This window comes from Bison bison, unplaced genomic scaffold (assembly GCF_000754665.1).
Source record: "Bison bison bison isolate TAMUID 2011002044 unplaced genomic scaffold, Bison_UMD1.0 scf7180017864515, whole genome shotgun sequence".
Lineage (NCBI taxonomy): Eukaryota > Metazoa > Chordata > Mammalia > Artiodactyla > Bovidae > Bison > Bison bison.
The window spans coordinates 1,853,354-1,860,277 of NW_011495068.1; positions in this window are offsets into that span (position 1 = coordinate 1,853,354).

Below are 6,924 nucleotides of genomic sequence, written 5' to 3' on the forward strand. Positions count from 1 at the left end.
CCGTGAAATTAAAAGACGCTTACTCCTTGGAAGGAAAGTTATGACCAACCTAGATAGCATATTCAAAAGCAGAGACATCACTTGGCCAACAAAGGTTCATCTAGTCAAGGCTATGGTTTTTCCTGTGGTCATGTATGGATGTGAGAGTTGGCCTGTGAAGAAGGCTGAGCGCCGAAGAATTGATGCTTTTGAACTATGGTGTTGGAGAAGACTCTTGAGAGTCCCTTGGACTGCAAAAAGATCCAACCAGTCCATTCTGAAGGAGATAAGCCCTGAGATTTCTTTGGAAGGAATGACGCTAAAGCTGAAACTCCAGTCCTTTGGCCACCTCATGCGAATAGTTGACTCATTGGAAAAGACTCTGATGCTGGGAGGGATTGGGGGCAGGAGGAGAAGGGGACGACAGAGGATGAGATGGCTGGATGGCATCACTGACTCGATGGACGTGAGTCTCAGTGAACTCCGGGAGTTGGTGATGGACAGGGAGGCCTGGCGTGCTGCAATTCATGGAGTCGCAAGGAGTCGGACACGACTGAGCGACTGATCTGATCTGATCTGATCTGATACATTTTCCTTTCCTTCAAATTTCTAAAATGTTATAATACATAATCTTTTTACATGTATAATACAAATAACCCCAAAGTACTTAAATTGCTCTCTCATGTGTATATATTCTCAATAAATACTAAGATTTTTGTAGTCAGTTGCTCAGTCATGTCCAACTTTTTGTGACCCCATGAACTGCAGCATGCCAGGCTTCCCTATTCTTCATTATTTCCCAGAGTTTGCTCAAATGCATATCCATTGAGCCCGTGATACCATCCAACCATCTCATCCTCTGTCACTCCCTTCTGCTTCTGCCCTCAATCTTTTCCAGCATCAGGGTCTTTTCTAATTAGATGGCTTTTCTCATCAAGTGGCCAAAGTATTGGAGCTTCATCTTCAGCATCAGTTGTTCCAATGAATATTCAGGGTTAATTTTCTAGAAGATTGACTGGTTTGATCTCTTTGCTGTCCAAGGGACTCTCAAGAGTCTTCTCAAGCACCAAAGGTCAAAGCATCAATTCTTTGGTGCTCAGCCTTCTTTACGGTCCAACTCTCACACCCCTACCTACTGAAAAAACAAGTACTACTGGATAAACCATGACTTGGACTATATATGGACCTTTGTTGATAAGATATTAAAAACAATATAATATAATTTGATGGAAAGCAATATCATATAATACAAAGATTTATAAAATAACATTTAGGTCATAAATCTATTCAGTATGTTTTGTTTATTTTTACATTTATTCTCATTCTAAATTCATGTTTGCTCAGGCTTAATCTTTATTTTCAAATTCTTGGAGGGTATGATATTGGGGGAAGGGGGCAACAGAGGATGAGATGGTTGGATGGCATCACCAACTCAATGAAAATGAGTTTTAGCAGACTCTGGGAAATGTTGAAGGACAGGGAAGCCTGGCCTGCTGCAGTCCATGGGGTTGCAAAAAGTCAGACACGACTGAGCAACTGAATAAAAAACAATGGTATTGTCCATGTAGTAATAACACCTTTTATTTAAAGCATTAAACTAAGAAGATAAATCAAGATCATACTTTAAGTTCTTGAAATTGTTAAATGGCAGTGGAGGGGGAAGAAAAGAGCTCAATAGAAGGAACATACATGGGAAAAATCTTAACTGTTAAGTATACACGAGAATTATAGGTGTTTTTAAAGCAGGAAAAATATAATAGAGACTACATTCTTAGAAACAGAAGAGTAAACATTTAAAAGAAAAGTATTAAATTAAAAATATTAAAAGTATTAATAGTATACTCAGCAACAGATATTTCATAGCAGTTAAACATACTTGTCTAATCCAGTGTTTCTAAAAGCAAGAATTACATCTGTCACCAAAGAACCTAGACATGAACATTTCTTGTCTTAGATCAAACCAATAAACAGAAATCTTTTAGTATTAGACTTGATGATATGCCACCTAAACACTGTAGGTTATCATAACACATATTAAACTTAGAGATTTCTTGGGATTGTATACTTAGAAGTTATTTCAGGAACACTTAAGTATTGGATACCTATTATATCTGTGACAGGCATTGTTGCTGGGACATACGAATGGAAAACACAAGTGCATTCATACATACACACACACCTATGTCCTAGTGAAGCTTACATTTTAGAAGAAAAGAATCATATACAGAAAGAAGATAGATAAAGCCATGGTGTGTTTGAGATCAACAAGACAGAATCAAATTAGATAGGCAAGATGCTGGACAAGAGAAACCATGGAAACACTGTGTGTAGTGTGATGTAATAAAAGACACTGAACAAGACAGAAGAGGTAATCAGAGAGCAAGAGGAAATAAAAAAGACGGCCATGCCATAAGATTAAAAGGAGGAAAAGTTCAGACAAAAATGTGATATACTGGTCAATCTTACCAAAAGCTGTAGATAGGTCAAAGTAGACAAAGACTGAAAAAGATCATTGATAATAGCAGAATATGAGAGATAGGGAATGATAATGCAGGCTAATGAGGAATTTATTTTTCCTAGAATCTTGATAGCAAGTCATTCTACACGAGAGAAGCAAATTATACTTGAATGATGATAAGCACAGGTATGTTACAAAACTGGATCATTGTATGGGGAAAATGAGTAAATACATGAATCAAATATTACCCTAAAGAATACATTTAAAAAGCTCAGTCAGTCAGTTCAGTCACTCAGTATATCCGAATATTTGTGACCATATTGACTGCAAACATCAGGCTTCCTTGTCCATCACCAACTCCTGGAGCTTACACAAACTCATGTTCATCAAGTCAGTGATGCCATCCAACCATCTCATCCTCTGTCCTTCCCTTCTCTTCCTGCCTTCAAATTTCCCAGCATTGAGGTATTTTCCAATGAGTCAGTTGTTAGCATCAGGTGGTCAAAGTATTGGAGTTTCAGCATCAGTCCTTCCAGTGAATATTGAGGACTGATTTCCTTTGGGGCTGATTGGTTTGATCTCTTGGCAGTCCAAGGGACTCTCAAGAGTCTTCTCCAACACCACAGTTCAAAAACATCAATTCTTTGCACTCAGCTTTCTTTATAGTCCAACCCTCACAACCATACATGACTACTGGGAAAATATAGCTTTGATCAGATGGACCATTTTTGGCAAAGTATTGTCTCTGCTTTTTAATATGCCATCTAGGCTCTCATAGCTTTTCTTTCAAGGAGCAAGCATCTTTTAATTTCATGGCTGCAGTCACCATCTGCAGTGATTATGGAGCCCAAGAAAATAAAATCTTACACTGTTTCCATTGTTTCCCCATCCATTTGCCATGAAATGATGGGACCAGATGCCATTTTACTTTTGTGAACGTTGAGTTTTAAGGCAGCTTTTCACTCTCCACTTTCACTTTCATCAAGAGGTTCTTTAGTTCTTCACTTTCTACCATAATGGTGGTGTCATCTGCATATCTGAGGTTATTGATATTTCTCTGGACAATCTTGATTCCAGCTTCTGCTTCATCCAGCATGGCATTTTGCATGATGTAGTCTTTTTTTTTTTTTTTAATTTATTTAATTGGGGGCTAATTACTTTACAATATCATATTGGTTTTGCCATACATCAACATGAATCTGCCACGGGTGTACACGTGCTCCCCATCCTGAACACCTCTCCCACCTCCCTCCCCGTACCATACCTCTGGGTCATCCCAGTGCACAAGCCTCAAGCATCCTGTGATGTAGTCTTTATATAAGTTACATAAGCAGGGTGACAATATACAGCCTTGGCTACTTCTTTTCCAATTTGGAAACAGTCTGTTGTTTCATGTCCAGCTCTAGCTGTTGCTTCTTGACCTGCATACAGATTTCTCAGGAGGCAAGTCAGGTGGTCTGATATTCCCATTCCTAAGAATTTTCCACAGTTTGTTGTGATCCACAAAGTCAAAGGCTTTGGCATAGTCAATAAAGCAGAAGTAGATGTTTTCTTTGATATTTGGCAAACTAATACAATTATGTAAAGTTTAAAAATAAAATAAAAAAAACTCTCTTGCTTTTTCGATTATCCAATGGATGTTGGCAATTTAATCTCTGGTTCCTCTGCCTTTTCTAAATATAGTTTGAACATCTGAGAGTTCATAGCTCACATACTATTGAAGACTGGCTTGGAGAATTTTGAGCTTGAGATGAGTGCAATTGTGAGGTAATTTGAACATTCTTTGGCATTGCCTTTCTTTGGGATTGGAATGAAATCTGACCTTTTCCAGTCCTGAGGCCACTACTGAGCTTTCTAAATTTCCTGGCATACTGAGTGCACTTTCACAGCATCATCTTTGAAGATTTGAAATAGCTCAGCTAGAATTCCATCACCTTCACTAGCTTTGTTAGTAGTGATGCTTCCTATGGCCCACTTGACTTAATATTCCAGGATGTCTGGCTCTAGGTGAGTGATCACACCATCGTGATTATATGGGTCATGAAGATTTTTTTTATATAGTGCTTCTTGGGTATTCTTGCCAGTTCTTCTTAATATCTTATGCTTCTGTTAGGTCCATACCATTTCTGTCCTTTATCGAGCCCATCTTTGTATGAAATTTCCCCTTGGTATCTCTAATTTTCTTGAAGCGATCTTTAGTCTTTTCCATTCTATTATTTTCCTCTATTTCTTTGCATGGATCACTGATGGAGGCTTTCTTATCTCTCCTTGCTGTTCTTTGGGACTCTGCATTCAGATGGGTGTATCTTTCCTTTTCTAATTTGCCTTTCCCTTCTCTTCTTTTTTCAGCTATTTGTAAAGCCTCTTCAGACTACCATTTTGCCTTTTTGCACTTCTTTTCATTGGGGATGTTCTTGATCACTGCCTCCTGTACAATTTCAGGAACCTCTGTCCATAATTCTTCAAGCGTTCTGTCTATCAGAACTAACCCTTGAATCTATTTGTCACATCCACTGTATAATAACAAGGGATTTCATTTAGGTCATACCTGAATGGTCTAGTGGTTTTCCTATTTTTTCATTTAAGTCTGAATATTGGAAAAATAAGTTCAAGATCTAAGCCACTGTAAGTTCCTGGTCTTGTTTTTGCTGACTGTATAGAGTCAGCAAATGTATTGCTCCATCTCTGGTTGCAAAGAATAATATCAATCTGATTTCAGTGTTGACCATCTGGTGATGTCCATGTGTAGAATCTCCTCTTGTGTTGTTGGAAAAGGATGCTTGCTATGACCAATGCATTCTCTTGGCAAAACTCTGTTAGCCTTTTCTCTGATTCATTTTGTACTCCAAGGCCAAATTTGCTTGTTACTTCAGGTATCTCTTGACTTCCTACTTTTGCATTCCAGTCCCCTATAATGAAAAGGACATCTTTTTTTTTTTTTCAGTGTTAGTTGTAGAAGGTCTTGTAGGTCTTCAGAGAACTGTTCAACTTCAGCTTCACTAGCATTAATGGTTGGGGCATAGACTTGGATTGCTGTGATATTGGATGGTTTGCCTTGAAAATGAACAGATCATTCTGTCCTTTTTGAGACTTCACCTAAGAACTGCATTTTGGAGTTTTTTGTTAACTATGAGGACTACTCCATTTCTTCTAAGGGATTCTTGCCCACAGTAGTAGATATAATAGTCATCTGAGTTAAATTTACCCATTCCAATCTCTTTTAGTTCACTGATTCATAAAACGATGTTCACTCTTGCCATCTCCTGCTTAACCACTTCCAATTTACCTTGATTCATGGACCTAACATTTCAGGTTCCTATGCAATATTGTTCCTTACAGCAGACTTACTTCCATGACCTGTCACATCAACAACTGGGTGTTGTTTTTGCTTTGACTCTGTCTCTTCATTTTTTCTGGAGTTATTTCTCCACTCTTCTCCAGTAGCGTACTGGGCACCCACTGACCTGGAGAGTTCATCTTTCAGTGTCATATCTTTTTGCCTTTTCATACTGTTCTTGGGGTTCTCAAGGCAAGAATACTGAAGTGGTTTGCCATTCCCTTCTCCAGTGGACCACATTTTGTCAGAAATCTCCACCATGACCCATCCTTCTTGGGTGGCTCCACATGGCATGGCTCATGGTTTCATTGAATTAGACATGGCTGTGGTCCATGTGATCAGTTTGATTAGTTTTCTGTGATTTTTATTTTCATTCTGTCTGCCCTCTGAAGGATAAGGATTATAGGCTTATGGAGGCTACCTGATGGGAGAGACTTACTGTGGGAAAAACTGGGTTTTATTCTGATGGGCAGACCCATGCTCAGTTCAGTTAGGTCACCCAGTTGTGTCTGACTCTTTGCAACCCCATGCACTGCAGCACCTGTGGCTTCCCTGTCCATCACCAACTCCCAGAGTTTACCCAAAATCATGTCCACTGAGTCAGTGATGCCATCCAACCATCTCATCCTCTGCCGTTCCCTTCTCTTCCCACTTTCAATCTTTCCCAGCATGAGGACCTTTTCCAATGAGTCACTTCTTCACATCAGTTGGTTAAAGTATTGGAGTTTCAGCTTCAGCATCAGCCTTCCAATGAATATTCAGGACTGATTTACTTTAGGATGGACTGGTTGGATCTCCTTCTGTCCAAGATACTCTCAAGAGTCTTCTCCAACACCACAGTTCAAAAGCATCAATTCTTTGACCCTCGGCTTTCTTTATAGTCCAACTCTCACATTCTACATGACTACTGGAAAAACCATAGCTTTGGCTAGATGGAACTTTGTTGGCAAAGTAATGTCTCTGCTTCTTAATAAGCTGTCTAGATTGGTCATAGCTTTTCTTCCAACGAGCAAGCCTCTTTTAATTTCATGGCTGCAGTCACCATGCTCATATTCAATAAATCTTTAATCCAATTTTCTGTTGATTGGCCAGCCTGTGTTCCCTCCTGTTGTTTGACCTGAGACCAAACTATGGTGGAGGTAATAAAGAT